General features: G+C 45.7%; 1 non-coding gene across 1 annotated transcript; it reads right to left on the reverse strand.

Moving 5' to 3' along the window:
- Positions 1–1,194: 1,194 nt before the first annotated feature.
- On the reverse strand, positions 1,195–1,289 carry LOC123073059 (small nucleolar RNA Z103). The gene has a single exon (XR_006435573.1). It is a non-coding gene; the product is annotated as a small nucleolar RNA Z103 (small nucleolar RNA).
- Between the last annotated feature and the right edge of the window lie 14,700 nt (positions 1,290–15,989).

Consider the following 15,989-nt stretch of genomic DNA (forward strand, 5'->3'; position numbering starts at 1 on the left):
CTTAACATGGACCAAAGAACCGTTGTTACTTCACAATGCAGATAAATAGATCGACTCTAGCAATCAAGGACCTGACCTCTCCTCTCGGAAGAAAGGAAGAGAGTTTCAGTTTTCTTGTCACAAATTTTATGGCTAATGTGGTGGTGTAGTAAGCAAATAGGATTGTACCCAGGGTAGAGCATGAGGAGAGGGAGAGAGATACCTTCCATGGTGTCAGCCAGCACTTGGGTCAGAGCAGCAAGAAGTAGACAGACCGGTGCTCTTCTTTGTGGTGCACTTGTGCATGACACGAATAGTATTTTCTTGTTGTTGATGTCTTGATCAATCTGCTACCAGCATGCATGGTATACAAACAACGCACACGTAGGGATTTCCATCAATTTCCATTCCTTGTTGACACCCGACCACCATCCTGCACAGATTAATTAGCATGCATGTCAATAATGACAAATAATCAAGACTATTATGCAGCATGACAAAAATTCGTTAAGAAATATGCATCTTCAGTAGGCAAGATCTAATATTACTAGTCAAAGCACGCATACTAACATCACAAAGATGCATCATATAGCAATTCAACATTGTATCTTGCAAGTCAACAGTTATCACAGAGGACAAGATAGCATAAGATGAATGATGGCACTCAAATTCTAATCTCACAAAGATAAATTTCACTGCCATAGTAACAATACATCTCACTTGGATATATCTAAGAAATCCAATTGGTTCTCATAAGCAAGTGTTCTCAGGTTTGCCTTAACATGACAGCTTAAGGTAACACAATAAAATGGATAGAACAATAACAGAAACAACTCAGATTACACACATAGCTCTATCCATAGTCCCAACTATAGATAAAATCATGCACACTCGAATATAAACTGGACAACAGCAACCAGAGCAAGACATTGTCATTGTCGTCTACAAATAGAAGTGTAACATTACTTTCTAGCATGCATTAAAGGGAACAGCTCATACAAGGCAGGTATGTGGGTATCAAAACAAACAAGAAAGGAACCACATTATCTGATATTAGACTGTCAACCATCAAATTACAAAAGAAACAACATGAAATTGCTGTTATGGCCAAGCAGAAGAAATCTCCTACTAATAAACAGTGATATATCAGGAGAATTATTAAAGCATAGAATTATCCACAATGGACATATGAATATAGTCATGTGCAATGGCTAGGAGGATCAGAATACTGGCTTGGTTTCTCTGAAGAGAAATAATGGCGCTTAGCATGTTCATTGCCAATCATCTGGGGAAAGGATCATCATATCCTCCAAATCGAATGGCACATTGAAAAAAATAGAATGTTGGAGAATTTGAGAACGTGTAGTAAATCTAGCACAGAGAAACCTACATCTATTTGCAGAATTTGAGAATTACTATGACTCATACTCGATGACCTTATGAATAGATCCACTAGTAACCAGTTTTCACCGCATAATGGGCATATCAAAACATTAAAAAAGACATGCATGGTGCCAAAGAAAGATAACAAACCACAAAACAGTAGCAAGCAATGAAGAACAAAAATCTATACTACTGGGTAGATCAGAGTCCTGGCTTGGGTACTAACGAAATTTCAAGCACCTAATTGGAGTACAACACAAAACAGAACAGAATGCTAAGTACTAACACCACATGACAGAAAATGTACTAAGACACTCCTTGCTACTTAAAACCAAATCAAGGTACAGAGCACAACCAGGCCAACAGTTCAGCAGCAGTGCAGTACGGTCTTGCTGCTGTTGTCTAGTGACATGGGTAAATGTCAAGAAGAATGTTATTGTAGCCTTTACATCTGACAAGGGTCTCTGTGATGGTATAAATTCTACATCTGTTAAAGTCAGCAAAGCACCCCAGAAGATGACTTCTGGTAATTTGGTTCATGGTTATCTTTAGTTATTTATATGGCTTGTACTCAGAACTATCGATTATAACTCTACTAATCAGGTCCAGAGAAAGAAAGCAAGTATGTCATCTTAGGAGAAAAGGGGAGAGTTCAACTCATCCGTGACTCCAACCTGTCGATCAGAGCAAAGGCAGCCGGCCTAATATATCACGAGATACAAATGGAGGTGCCGCGAACAGATCTCGCGATGCAGCAAGGGGAAGGGAGAGGTGGGACGGAGGGGAGCTTATAGAAGAGGATGAGGCCCCCGAAGCCGGCGAGGGGTGTAGGCGATGTGACAGATGGAGAGGTCGAGGCAGGCGTCCCACTTGGCGTCCAAGTCATGGTGGGCGGGGACGGCCTCGGTGCCGCCGCCGGGTCAGGAGCGGCGGGTGGCACGGGCGCGGGTGGAGCTGTTGGAAATATGCCCTAGAGGCAATAATAAAAGGATTATTATTATATTTCCTTGTTCATGATAATTGTCTTTTATTCATGCTATAATTGTATTATCCGGAAATCGTAATACACGTGTGAATACTTAGACCAAATACGTCCCTAGTAAGCCTCTAGTTGACTAGCTCGTTGGTCAACAGATAGTCATGGTTTCCTGACTATGGACATTAGATGTCATTGACAACGGGATCACATCATTAGGAGAATGATGTGATGGACAAGACCCAATCCTAAGCATAGCACAAGATCGTGTAGTTCGTTTTGCTAGAGCTTTTCCAATGTCAAGTATCTCTTCCTTAGACCATGAGATCGTGTAACTCCCAGATACCGTAGGAGTACTTTGGGTGTACCAAACGTCACAACGTAACTGGGTGACTATAAAGGTGCACTAGAGGTATCTCCGAAAGTGTCTGTTGGGTTGACACGGATCGAGACTGGGATTTGTCACTCCGTATGACGGAGAGGTATCTCTGGGCCCACTCGGTAATGCATCATCATAATGAGCTCAAAGTGACCAAGTGTTTGGTCACGGGATCATGCATTACAGTATGAGTAAAGTGACTTGCCGGTAACGAGACTGAACGAGGTATTGGGATACCGACGATCGAGTCTCGGGCATGTAACGTACCGATTGACAAAGGGAATTGCATACGGGGTTGATTGAATCCTCGACATCATGGTTCATCTGATGACATCATCGAGGAGCATGTGGGAGCCCACATGGGTATCCAGATCCCGTTGTTGGTTATTGACCAGAGAGCCGTCTCGGTCATGTCTGCGTGTCTCCCGAACCCGTAGGGTCTACACACTTAAGGTTCGGTGACGCTAGGGTTATTAGGAAGACTTGTATGTGATTACCGAATGTTGTTCGGAGTCCCGGATGAGATCCCGGACGTCACGAGGAGTTCCGGAATGGTCCGGAGGTGAAGATTTATATATGGGAAGTTGTCAAATGGACACCGGAAAGTTTCGGGGGCATATCGGTATTGTACCGGGGCCACCGGAGGGGTTCCGAGGGTCCACCGGGAGGGGCCACCCCTCTTGGAGGACCACATGTGCCACAAGGGGCAGGGAACCAGCCCCTGGAGGGCTGGGCGCCCCCCCCCCCCTTGGGCCCATGCGCCTAGGGTTGGGGGGGGAACCCTAGTGGGGGCGCCCCCCTTGCTTGGGGGGCAAGCCCCCCTCCCTGGCCGCCGCCCCCCCCCCCTCTAGATCTCATCTAGAGGGGGCCGGCCTCCTTCCCCCTTAACCTATAAATAGAGGGGCGAGGGGAGGGCTGAACACCTGATCCAAGGCGCAGCCCCTCCCCTCCCCAACACCTCTCCTCCTCCGTTGAGTGCTTGGCGAAGCCCTGTCGGAGTACTGCCTCTCCACCATCATCATGCCGCCGTGCTGCTGCTGGAGCCTTCTTACTCAACCTCTCCTTCCCTCTTGCTGGATCAAGAAGGAGGAGACGTCATCCGCTCCGTATGTGTGTTGAACGCGGAGGTGCTGTCCGTTCAGCACTTGGTCATCGGTGATTTGAATCACGGCGAGTACGACTCCATCATCACCGTTCTCTTGAACGCTTTCGCGCGCGATCTACAAGTGGTATGTAGATGAAATCTCTCTCCCATGACTCGTTGCTTAGATGAACTCATAGATGGATCTTGGTGAAACCGTAGAAATTTTTTATTTTCTGCAACGTTCCCCAACAGTGGTATCAGAGCTAGGTCTATGCGTAGTTCTCAATTGGACGAGTAGAACGCAATTTTGTTGTGGGTGTAGATCTTGTCAACTTGCTTGCCGCTACTAGTCTTTTCTTGCTTCAGCGGTATTGTGGGATGAAGCAGACCGGACCGACCTTACACGTACGCTTACGTGAGACAGGTTCCACCGACTGACATGCATTAGTTGCATAAGGTGGCTAGCGGGTGTCTGTCTCTCCCACTTTAGTTGGAGCGGATTCGACGAAAAGGGTCCTTATGAAGGGTAAATAGAAGTTGACAAAATCACGTTGTGGTTATTCGTAGGTAAGAAAACGTTCTTGCTAGAACCCAATTGCAGCCACGTAAAAGATGCAACAACAATTAGAGGACGTCTAACTTGTTTTTGCAGCAATTGTCATGTGATGTGATATGGCCAGAATTTGTGATGAATGATGAATGATATATTGTGATGTATGAGATCATGTTCTTGTAATAGGAATCACAACTTGCATGTCGATGAGTATGACAACCGGCAGGAGCCATAGGAGTTGTCTTTATTTTTTGTATGACCTGCGTGTCATTGAAGAACGCCATGTAAATTACTTTACTTTATTGCTAAATGCGTTAGCCATAGAAGTAGAAGTAGTCGTTGGCGTGACAACTTCATGAAGACACAATGATGGAGATCATGATGATGGAGATCATGGTGTCATGCCGGTGACGAAGATGATCATGGAGCCCCAAAGATGGAGATCGAAGGAGCTATATGATATTGGCCATATCATGTCACTACTATATAATTGCATGTGATGTTTATTATGTTTTATGCATCTTGTTTACTTAGAATGGCGGTAGTAAATAAGATGATCCCTTATAATAATTTCAAGAAAGTGTTCCCCCTAACTGTGCACCGTTGCTAAAGTTCGTCGTCTCGAAGCACCACGTGATGATCGGGTGTGATAGATCCTTACGTTCACATACAATGGGTGTAAGACAAATTTACACATGCAGAACACTTAGGGTTAACTTGACGAGCCTAGCATGTACAGACATGGCCTCGGAACACAAGAGACCGAAAGGTCGAACATGAGTCGTATGGAAGATACGATCAACATGGAGATGTTCACCGATGATGACTAGTCTGTCTCACGTGATGATCGGACACGGCCTAGTCGACTCGGATCATGTAACACTTAGATGACTAGAGGGATGTCTAATCTAAGTGGGAGTTCATTAAATAATTTGATTAGATGAACTTAATTATCATGAACTTAGTCTAAAACTTTTGCAAAATATGTCTTGTAGATCAAATGGCCAACGCTCATGTCAACATGAACTTCAACGCGTTCCTAGGGAAAACCAAGCTGAAAGATGATGGCAGCAACTATTCGGACTGGGTCCGGAACCTGAGGATCATCCTCATAGCAGCCAAGAAAGATTATGTCCTAGATGCACCGCTAGGTGAAGCACGCATCCCAGAGAACCAAGACGTTATGAACACTTGGCAATCACGTGCTGATGATTACTCCCTCGTTCAGTGCGGCATGCTTTACAGCTTAGAACCGGGGCTCCAAAAGCGTTTTGAGAAGCACGGAGCATATGAGATGTTCGGGGAGCTGAAAATGGTTTTCCAAGCTCATGCCCGGGTCGAGAGATATGAAGTCTCCGACAAGTTCTATGTTGTAAGATGGAGGAAAACAGTTCTGACAGTGAGCACATACTCAAAATGTCTGGGTTGCACAACCGCCTCTCCAAGTTGGAGATCAACCTCCCGGAAGAGGCGGTCATTGACAGAATCCTTCAGTCGCTCCCACCGAGCTACAAGAGCTTTGTGTTGAACTACAATATGCAGGGGATGGTGAAGACCATTCCTGAAGTATTCTCAATGCTGAAGTCAGCAGAGGTTGAAATCAAGAAAGAACATCAAGTGTTGATGGTCAATAAGACCACTAAGTTCAAGAAGGGCAAGGGTAAGAAGAACTTCAAGAAGGACGGCAAAGATGTTGCCGCGCCCGGTAAGCCAGTTGCCGGGAAGAAGTCAAAGAATGGACCCAAGCCTGAGACTGAGTGCTTTTATTGCAAGGGGAAGGGTCACTGGAAGCGGAACTGCCCCAAATACTTAGCGGACAAGAAGGCCGGCAACACTAAAGGTATATTTGATATACATGTAATTGATGTGTACCTTACCAGTACTCGTAGTAACTCCTGGGTATTTGATACCGGTGCCGTTGCTCACATTTGTAACTCACAGCAGGAGCTGCGGAATAAGCGGAGACTGGCGAAGGACGAGGTGACGATGCGCGTCGGGAATGGTTCCAAGGTCGATGTGATCGCCGTCGGCAAGCTACCTCTACATTTACCTACGGGATTAGTTTTAAACCTCAATAATTGTTATTTAGTGCCAAGTTTGAGCATGAACATTGTATCTGGATCTCGTTTAATACGAGATGGCTACTCATTTAAATCCGAGAATAATGGTTGTTCTATTTATATGAGAGAAATGTTTTATGGTCATGCCCCGATGGTCAATGGTTTATTCTTAATGAATCTCGAACGTAATGTTACACATATTCATAGTGTGAATACCAAAAGATGTAAAGTTGATAACGATAGTCCCACATACTTGTGGCACTGCCGTGTTGGTCACATTGGTGTCAAGCGCATGAAGAAGCTCCATGGTGATGGACTTTTAGAGTCTCTCGATTATGAATCATTTGAGACATGTGAACCATGCCTCATGGGCAAAATGACCAAGACTCCATTCTCTGTAACAATGGAGCTTGCAACCAACTTGTTGGAAATCATACATACGGATGTGTGCGGTCCAATGAGCGTTGAGGCTCGCGGAGGATATCGTTATGTTCTCACTCTCACTGATGACTTGAGTAGATATGGGTATGTCTACTTGATGAAACACAAGTCTGAGACCTTTGAAAAGTTCAAGGAATTTCAGAATGAAGTAGAGAATCAACGTGACCGAAAGATAAAATTATTACGATCGGATCATGGAGGAGAATATTTAAGTCACGAATTTGGTACACACTTAAGAAAATGTGGAATCGTTTCACAACTCACGCCACCTGGAACACCTCAGCGTAACGGTGTGTCCGAATGTCGTAATAGCACTCTATTGGATATGGTGCGATCTATGATGTCTCTTACCGATTTACCGCTATCATTTTGGGGATACGCTCTAGAGACAGCTACATTCACTTTAAATAGGGCACCGTCTAAATCCGTTGAGACGACACCATATGAATTATGGTTTGGGAAGAAACTTAAGCTGTCATTTCTAAAAGTTTGGGGATGCGATGCTTATGTCAACAAACTTCAACCTGAAAAGATCGAACCCAAGTCGGAAAAGTGCGTCTTCATAGGATACCCTAAGGAAACCATTGGGTATACCTTCTACTTAAGATCCGAGGGCAAGATCTTTGTTGCCAAGAACGGATCCTTTCTGGAAAAAGAGTTTCTCTCGAAAGGAGTAAGTGGGAGGAAAGTAGAACTCGATGAAGTACTACCTCTTGAACCGGAAAGTAGTGCAGCTCAGGAAAATGTTCATGTGATGCCTACACCGACTGGAGAGGAAATTAATGATGATCAAGGTACTTCTGATCAAGTTGCTACTGAACTTCGTAGGTCCACAAGGACACGTTCCACACCAGAGTGGTATGGCAACCCTATCCTGGAAATCATGTTGTTAGACAACGGTGAACCTTCGAACTATGAAGAAGCGATGGCGGGCCCAGATTCCAACAAATGGCTAGAAGCCATGCAATCCGAGATAGAATCCATGTATGAAAACAAAGTATGGACTTTGACTGACTTGCCCGATGATCGGCGAGCGATAGAAAACAAATGGATCTTTAAGAAGAAGACGGACGCGGATGGTAATGTCACCATCTATAAAGCTCGACTTGTCGCTAAGGGTTATCGGCAAGTTCAAGGGATTGACTACGATGAGACTTTCTCTCCTGTAGAGAAGCTTAAGTCCGTCCAAATCATGTTAGCAATTGCCGCATACTATGATTATGAGATATGGCAAATGGACGTCAAAACGGCATTCCTTAACGGTTATCTTAAGGAAGAGCTGTATATGATGCAGTCGGAAGGTTTTGTCGATCCTAATAATGCTAACAAAGTGTGCAAGCTCCAGCGATCCATTTATGGGCTGGTGCAAGCATCTCGGAGTTGGAACATTCGCTTTGATGAGATGATCAAAGCGTTTGGGTTTATGCAGACTTATGGAGAAGCCTGCGTTTACAAGAAAGTGAGTGGGAGCTCTGTAGCATTTCTCATATTATATGTAGATGACATACTTTTGATGGGAAATGATATAGAATTCTTGGACAACATTAAGGCATACTTGAATAAGTGTTTTTCAATGAAGGACCTTGGAGAAGCTGCTTACATATTAGGCATCAAGATCTATAGGGATAGATCGAGACGCCTCATAGGTCTTTCACAAAGCACATACCTTGATAAGATTTTCAAGAACTTCAAAATGGATCAGTCCAAGAAAGGGTTCTTGCCTGTACTGCAAGGTGTGAGATTGAGCTCGGCTCAATGCCCGACCACGGCAAAAGATAAACAAGAGATGAGCGTCATCCCCTATGCCTCAGCCATAGGATCTATTATGTATGCCATGCTATGTACCAGACCTGATGTAAACCTTGCCGTAAGTTTGGTAGGAAGGTACCAAAGTAATCCCGGCAAGGAACACTGGACAGCGGTCAAGAATATCCTGAAGTACCTAAAAAGGACAAAGGACATGTTTCTCGTTTATGGAGGTGACGAAGAGCTCGTCGTAAAGGGTTACGTCGACGCTAGCTTCGACACAGATCTGGATGACTCTAAGTCACAAACCGGATACGTGTATATGTTGAATGGTGGAGCAGTAAGCTGGTGCAGCTGCAAGCAGAGCGTTGTGGCGGGATCTACATGTGAAGCGGAGTACATGGCAGCCTCGGAGACAGCGCATAAAGCTATTTGGGTGAAGGAGTTCATCACCGACCTAGGAGTCATACCCAATGCATCGGGGCCGATCAAACTCTTCTGTGACAACACTGGAGCTATTGCCCTTGCCAAGGAGCCCAGGTTTCACAAGAAGACCAGGCACATCAAGCGTCGTTTCAACTCCATCCGTGAAAATGTTCAAGATGGAGACATAGATATTTGCAAAGTACATATGGATCTGAATGTCGCAGATCCGTTGACTAAACCTCTCTCGCGAGCAAAACATGATCAACACCAGAACTCTATGGGTGTTCGATTCATCACAATGTAACTAGATTATTAACTCTAGTGCAAGTGGGAGACTGTTGGAAATATGCCCTAGAGGCAATAATAAAAGGATAATTATTATATTTCCTTGTTCATGATAATTGTCTTTTATTCATGCTATAATTGTATTATCCAGAAATCGTAATACACGTGTGAATACTTAGACCAAATACGTCCCTAGTAAGCCTCTAGTTGACTAGCTCGTTGGTCAACAGATAGTCATGGTTTCCTGACTATGGACATTAGATGTCATTGACAACGGGATCACATCATTGGGAGAATGATGTGATGGACAATACCCAATCCTAAGCATAGCACAAGATCGTGTAGTTCGTTTTGCTAGAGCTTTTCCAATGTCAAGTATCTCTTCCTTAGACCATGAGATCGTGTAACTCCCGGATACCGTAGGAGTACTTTGGGTGTACCAAACGTCACAACGTAACTGGGTGACTATAAAGGTGCACTACAGGTATCTCCGAAAGTGTCTGTTGGGTTGACACGGATTGAGACTGGGATTTGTCACTCCGTATGACGGAGAGGTATCTCTGGGCCCACTCGGTAATGCATCATCATAATGAGCTCAAAGTGACCAAGTGTTTGGTCACGGGATCATGCATTACGGTACGAGTAAAGTGACTTGCCGGTAACGAGACTGAACGAGGTATTGGGATACCGACGATCGAGTCTCGGGCATGTAACGTACCGATTGACAAAGGGAATTGCATACGGGGTTGATTGAATCCTCGACATCGTGGTTCATCTGATGACATCATCGAGGACCATGTGGGAGCCAACATGGGTATCCAGATCCCGCTGTTGGTTATTGACCGGAGAGCCGTCTCGGTCATGTCTGCGTGTCTCCCGAACCCGTAGGGTCTACACACTTAAGGTTTGGTGACGCTAGGGTTATTAGGAAGACTTGTATGTGATTACCGAATGTTGTTCGGAGTCCCGGATGAGTTCCCGGACGTCACGAGGAGTTCCGGAATGGTCCGGAGGTGAAGATTTATATATGGGAAGTTGTCAAACGGACACCGGAAAGTTTCGGGGGCATATCGGTATTGTACCGGGGCTACCGAAGGGGTTCCGGGGGTCCACCAGGAGGGGCCACCCCTCTCGGAGGACCTCATGGGCCGCAAGGGGCAGGGAACCAGCCCCTGGAGGGCTGGGCGCACCCCCCTTGGGCCCATGCGCCTAGGGTTGGGGGGGGGGACCCTAGTGGGGGCGCCCCCCTCCCTGGCCGCCGCCCCCCTCTAGATCTCATCTAGAGGGGGACGGCCCCCTTCCCCCTTCCCCTATAAATAGAGGGGCGAGGGGAGGGCTGAACACCTGATCCAAGGCGCAGCCCCTCCCCTCCCCAACACCTCTCCTCCTTCGTTGAGTGCTTGGCGAAGCCCTGTCGGAGTACTGCCTCTCCACCATCATCACGCCGTCGTGCTGCTGCTGGAGCCTTCTTCATCAACCTCTCCTTCCCCCTTGCTGGATCAAGAAGGAGGATACGTCATCCGCTCCGTACGTGTGTTGAACGCGGAGGTGCTGTCCGTTCAGCACTTGGTCATCGGTGATTTGAATCACGGCGAGTACGACTCCATCATCACCGTTCTCTTGAACGCTTCCGCATGCGATCTACAAGTGGTATGTAGATGCAGTCTCTCTCCCATGACTCGTTGCTTAGATGAACTCATAGATGGATCTTGGTGAAACCGTAGAATTTTTTTTATTTTCTGCAACGTTCCCCAACAGGAGCAGCACCGGAGTTGGCGCGGGCGCGGGGTAGCAGGTCGCGGGTGCGGCCCTGCGGAGCGAGACTCTCGTAGCCGCGGCGGCGCAGCCCCTCGGCACCGTGAAGGCGGCTGAGAAGGAGGGGAACACCGCCGAGGAGGCAGTGGCGAGGGCGGGGGAGCGTGAATGCCATGGTTGTGAGGGAGGGAAGGGAGGAAGGGGTCGACGGCGGCTGCAGCGGTGTGCGCGCGGGGTTGGATTTAAATGGGCCAGGGTGAGGGGAGGGCGCGGTAGTGTGCGGCGGCGGCGTGGGTCGTTGACAATGAGGGAGGGGCGTCGGCTGCGGGAGTGGATAGGAGGGGTGGGGGAGGGATCTGGATCTGGATGGGGGAGGAGAGGCGGCGGACGAGGGATTTGGATTGGGGAGAGGAGGGGCATCAGCGCCCTAGGGTTTCTCGGGAATTAGGGGATCGAGAGACGCCGGATCAGTAGGGTGGACGGCTTAGAACGAACAAAGGGGGTGATCCGTGGGCTGCGTCCTGATTGGTTCAAAAATGAGCAGTCCGAAAATTAATTTTCTTAGTGCTAAAAACAGGGGGGTTGAAGCAGCTACCGAAATATTTTGCAAAATGGCATCACTAAGATTAAAGTTAGATCACCTTTCGTGGATGATTATCAGTTTGATTGCATTTCCGATCTTTCTAGCTATTTCGTGAAACAGTCAATTCAGCAAGAAGCGGGTCAAATTTGAAATACATGTGTTTTATAGTTTTCTATTTATTTTTTTCAAAAAAAGATTTTTAGTTACAAAAGTAGCTATTTCATCATGGACAAACCGAGATTTTTGCATTATTAAGCACCTAACTAAGAACGGGCTTGCGGTCAAATTTGATCACATTTTGAAATCGGCAAAGGAAATTCATTAAAAAAGTGGAAAACACTTAACGTCTTATGGTTAGTTCAAATAAACCAATATTTTGTACATGTGTGTATTTAGGGATGACAAACAATGTTGATTTGGGAGGTTTTCATTTTCTTTGCTAAAAAGAACCATTTTCCATTTTCTAAGCGACCAAAATGTGTTTTTTTATGAAGGAACTACCATACATTTGTTGCAAAATGGCACTAAATCATTTTTCTAAAATATTAGTCCATATTTAATGTATAATTGACAAAACAGTTGGGTGTCAAAATTTCTTATGCACCTCTGGTGAAAAAGACAAATTTCCGTCGATTCAGTAGGAAGCGGGTCAAATTTGAACTGCAGCTACCTCATAGTTTGCTCTTTATTTTTTCCAAAAATCATTTCTAGGTAAAAAGGTATCTATTAAATCACAGAAACACCAAGAAAAATTCAAGATTCAACAACTAGCTATGAACGGTCAAGCCTGCTGTTTCGACTGCATTTTGAAACGGGCATAAAAATTTCAAAAAAAACAAAAAATTGGAAAACCTTAGCATTGTATCATTATATGTGACCAAGTTACCAGGAAAAATAATAAACTTATAACACGGTAATTTTTTAAAAAAGTGTTTTCAGAAACGAGCTATCATGTGTGGAGATCAATGACTTTCAAGCTAGATGATCAATCTTATGGCCACATTCATGGCATAGTTTGTTGAAATGATCTAATATTGTGCACAAGCATGCATATTGGAATGGCAAAGAATGTTGCCTAAGAAAATTTTCATTTTCTTTAGACGAAAAAATCATTTTCCATTTTTCGAGTGCCCCAAACTAGGTTTTTTGTGAAGGACCTCCCAAATAATTGTTGCAAAATTGGACCAAATCAATTTTATAAAATACTAGACCATAATTAATGCACAATTGACCAAATGGTTGGGTGTAAAAAGTTTTGATCCACCTCTGGTGAAAAAGACAAATTTCCGCTGATTCAGTAGGAAGCGGGTCAAATTTGAACTGCGTCTTCCTCATAGTTTGCTATTTATTTTTTACAATAATCATTTCTATGTACAAAAGTATCTATTTAATCAGAGAAACACCCAAAAAAATCTAAGATTCAACCACTAGCTAGGGACGGTCATTCACGCCGTTTTGACCGCATTTTGAAACGGGCATAAAAAATTCAAAAAAAACAAAAAATTGGGAAACCTTCGCATTGTGTCATTATATGTGGCCAGTTTCCCAAGAAAAATAACAAACATGTAATACGGAAATTATTTTAAAAAACTGTTCTTAGAAAAGGAGCTATCACGTGTGGAGATCAATGGCTTTCAAGCCAAATGATCAATCTTATGGCCACATTCATGGCATATTTTGTTCAAATGATCTCATATTGTGCACAAGGGTGCATATTGGAATGGCAAGCAATGTTGCCTACGTGAGTTTTCATTTTCTTTGGACGAAAAAACCATTTTCCATTTTTCAAGTGCCCAAAAGGAGGTTTTTTTGTGAAGGACCTCCAAAATAATTGTTGCAAAATTGGACCAAATCAATTTTCTAAAATACTAGGACATATTTAATGCACAATTGACAAAATGGTTGGTTGTAAAACTTTTGATCTGCCTCTCGTGAAAAAGACAAATTTCCGCCGATTCAGCTGGAAGCGGGTCAAATTTGAACTGTAGCTGCCTCATAGTTTGATATTTATTTTTTCCAAAAATAATTTCTTGTTACATAAGTACCTATTTAATCATAAATACATGGTTTGGTGGCGATACGCGAGGTTTTGGCGGTGGTCGAGGGCCCCAACTCTAGAGCGCGTAAACTCGCATGCCCGCCGCGTGGTCACCGCGTGACCGTGGCGTTGCCATGTGTTTTGGGTGGCCTAGGCATGTCTAGTGGGTTGGGCACTCCCCAGGTAGGTGCTAGGAAGAAAATTACAACATAAAATTCTCACGAGGAGACCGATCGATGCTCAAACATGAATTAGCAGCCAAGTGTTTGATTAGCGGTACGGGAAATGTACATCGCTAATGGGCATGAGTTTTGGCTGAGGATGATCAGTAACTAAGAAGACCGTCTTCACAAATTTTCAGCTCAAAAGGAGGAGCCTAGGTGGTACTTTCTTTACAAAGTACCACACTGGACATAAATACGAATGTTGAAGCTGGGCTCAAAATAATGAATGGATTGAGCTGGCATTTGGTGGAGGATGGTTATTTGGGCATAGGAAAGCACCGTAGAAAATGGATACTATTTGGACATGCCAAAGTGGTACTTCCTTCACAAAGTGTTATTCTGAACAGAATAGGAAAATGAATATTGTTGAATTATTTTTGAACTAGACAAGGAAGGTATTTTACATATTTGACGAAGATATGACCCCAAGAATTTATGAGATTTTTTGGGAATTTTGGGAATGACAGAAATATATGTTGCTTCACAACCTGGGGCAAAAATTGCCACATGGACATGACACATTGGCAAAACCGATGAGGTGGCGCCTAGTCATAGCAACCCACCACAATTTACAAGGTTATGACCAACTATATTGGTCGTGATCAGCTAGAAATAAGGCAGCGGACCAGTGCTATCTGCTTTATGACCATTTCGTGTTTAGGGTTTGGAGCCCCCGAACAACTTTTGACCAATTGGTCTGAAATGGTCATAGATCAATGACCAATTCTTCTAGGGTCACTGACAGAAGGTCACTAGTTGACATATTTCTTGTAGTGGTCCCAGGACGATGCTCATGAGGCCTCAGCAGCACCACCGGTCAATGTCACTCCTCAGGCCCCAGTCGACCTCCTAGACAGTGGGGCTCCTGAGAATGGGGCCTATGAGGCCACGGCTGATGCGACAAACAACAAGACCCCTGAAGGCCAGCATACTCAAGAGATAGAAGGCCTCGCTAATGCCTCCACCCTCGTTGAGCACCCGGTCTACTTCATCAGCACGGTGCTGCGGGTGGCGCAGGCGTGCTACCCGATGCCGAAAAAGCTCTTGCTCGCGCTCCTCGTCACCTCACAGAAGCTGCGCCACTACTTCCAAGGCCACCCCATCAAGGTCGTCTCACCTTACCCACTGGAGAGGGTGCTTAGGAGCCCTTACTCTACCGAAAGGGTCACAGAGTGGAACATTGAGCTGGAGGAATTCTAGCTCGAGTTGAGCACCACTAGGGTCATCAAGGGCGCGGCCCTTGTAGATTTCATGGCAAAGTGGACCGACATCCCAGACCGTGAAGTATGCGAGGACCTTTCCCTCCTACCCGGAGACGAGGCGCCGGACGGATGGATCATGTACTTTGACGACGCGTTTGCGTGACAGGGCGCGGGGGCTGGAGCAGTGCAAATTCACCCGCCAAGGACAAGCTCTACTACATTGTACAACTCTGCTTCTAGCAGGGTGAAAAGGTCTCGAACAACATTGCAGAGTACGAGGGCCTAATTGTCGGCCTCAGGGCTGCGGTGGCGCTGGGGGTGAAGCGCCTCACCATCAGGGGTGACTCCTAGCTCCTCGTCAACTTCTCCAACAAAGAGTACACCCCGAAGGACAAGCACATGGAAGCATACTTAGAAGAGGTACGCAAAAGGGAAAAATAATTCTTGGGCTTGGAATTACAGCACGTGCAAGGAGGCGGAGGACATCACCAAGAGGGCGTCCCGACAGCTGCCTCAGGAGCCAGGGGTTTTTGAGGAACGACTCTTGAAGCCTTCAGCAGCTCCCCCTGCTGCAGAACCAGCACCGCATCAGGAGGACCTTCCCCGAGCCCCTGCGGCAGGTGCCCCTGCTTGCGACCCAACCTCAGGGGCCCGTCTGCTCCTCACGCTCGAGCCTCAGGAGTGGTGCTTGACCGAGGAGTTCAAGGTGTACTTGCTTCAAGGGACCCTGCGAAAGAAGGAAGAAGATGCCGAGCGCATGGCTCACCAGGCCACCACATACTGCATCCAGGAAGGTGAGTTGTACCCTAAGAGTCCCACGATGTTTCTTTGCGGTGCATCTCCAGTGAGCAGGGGCTTGAGGTGCTGGCCGACAT

The sequence above is a fragment of the Triticum aestivum genome, chromosome 3B (genome assembly GCF_018294505.1).
Source record: "Triticum aestivum cultivar Chinese Spring chromosome 3B, IWGSC CS RefSeq v2.1, whole genome shotgun sequence".
In the NCBI taxonomy this organism is placed as follows: Eukaryota; Viridiplantae; Streptophyta; class Magnoliopsida; order Poales; family Poaceae; genus Triticum; species Triticum aestivum.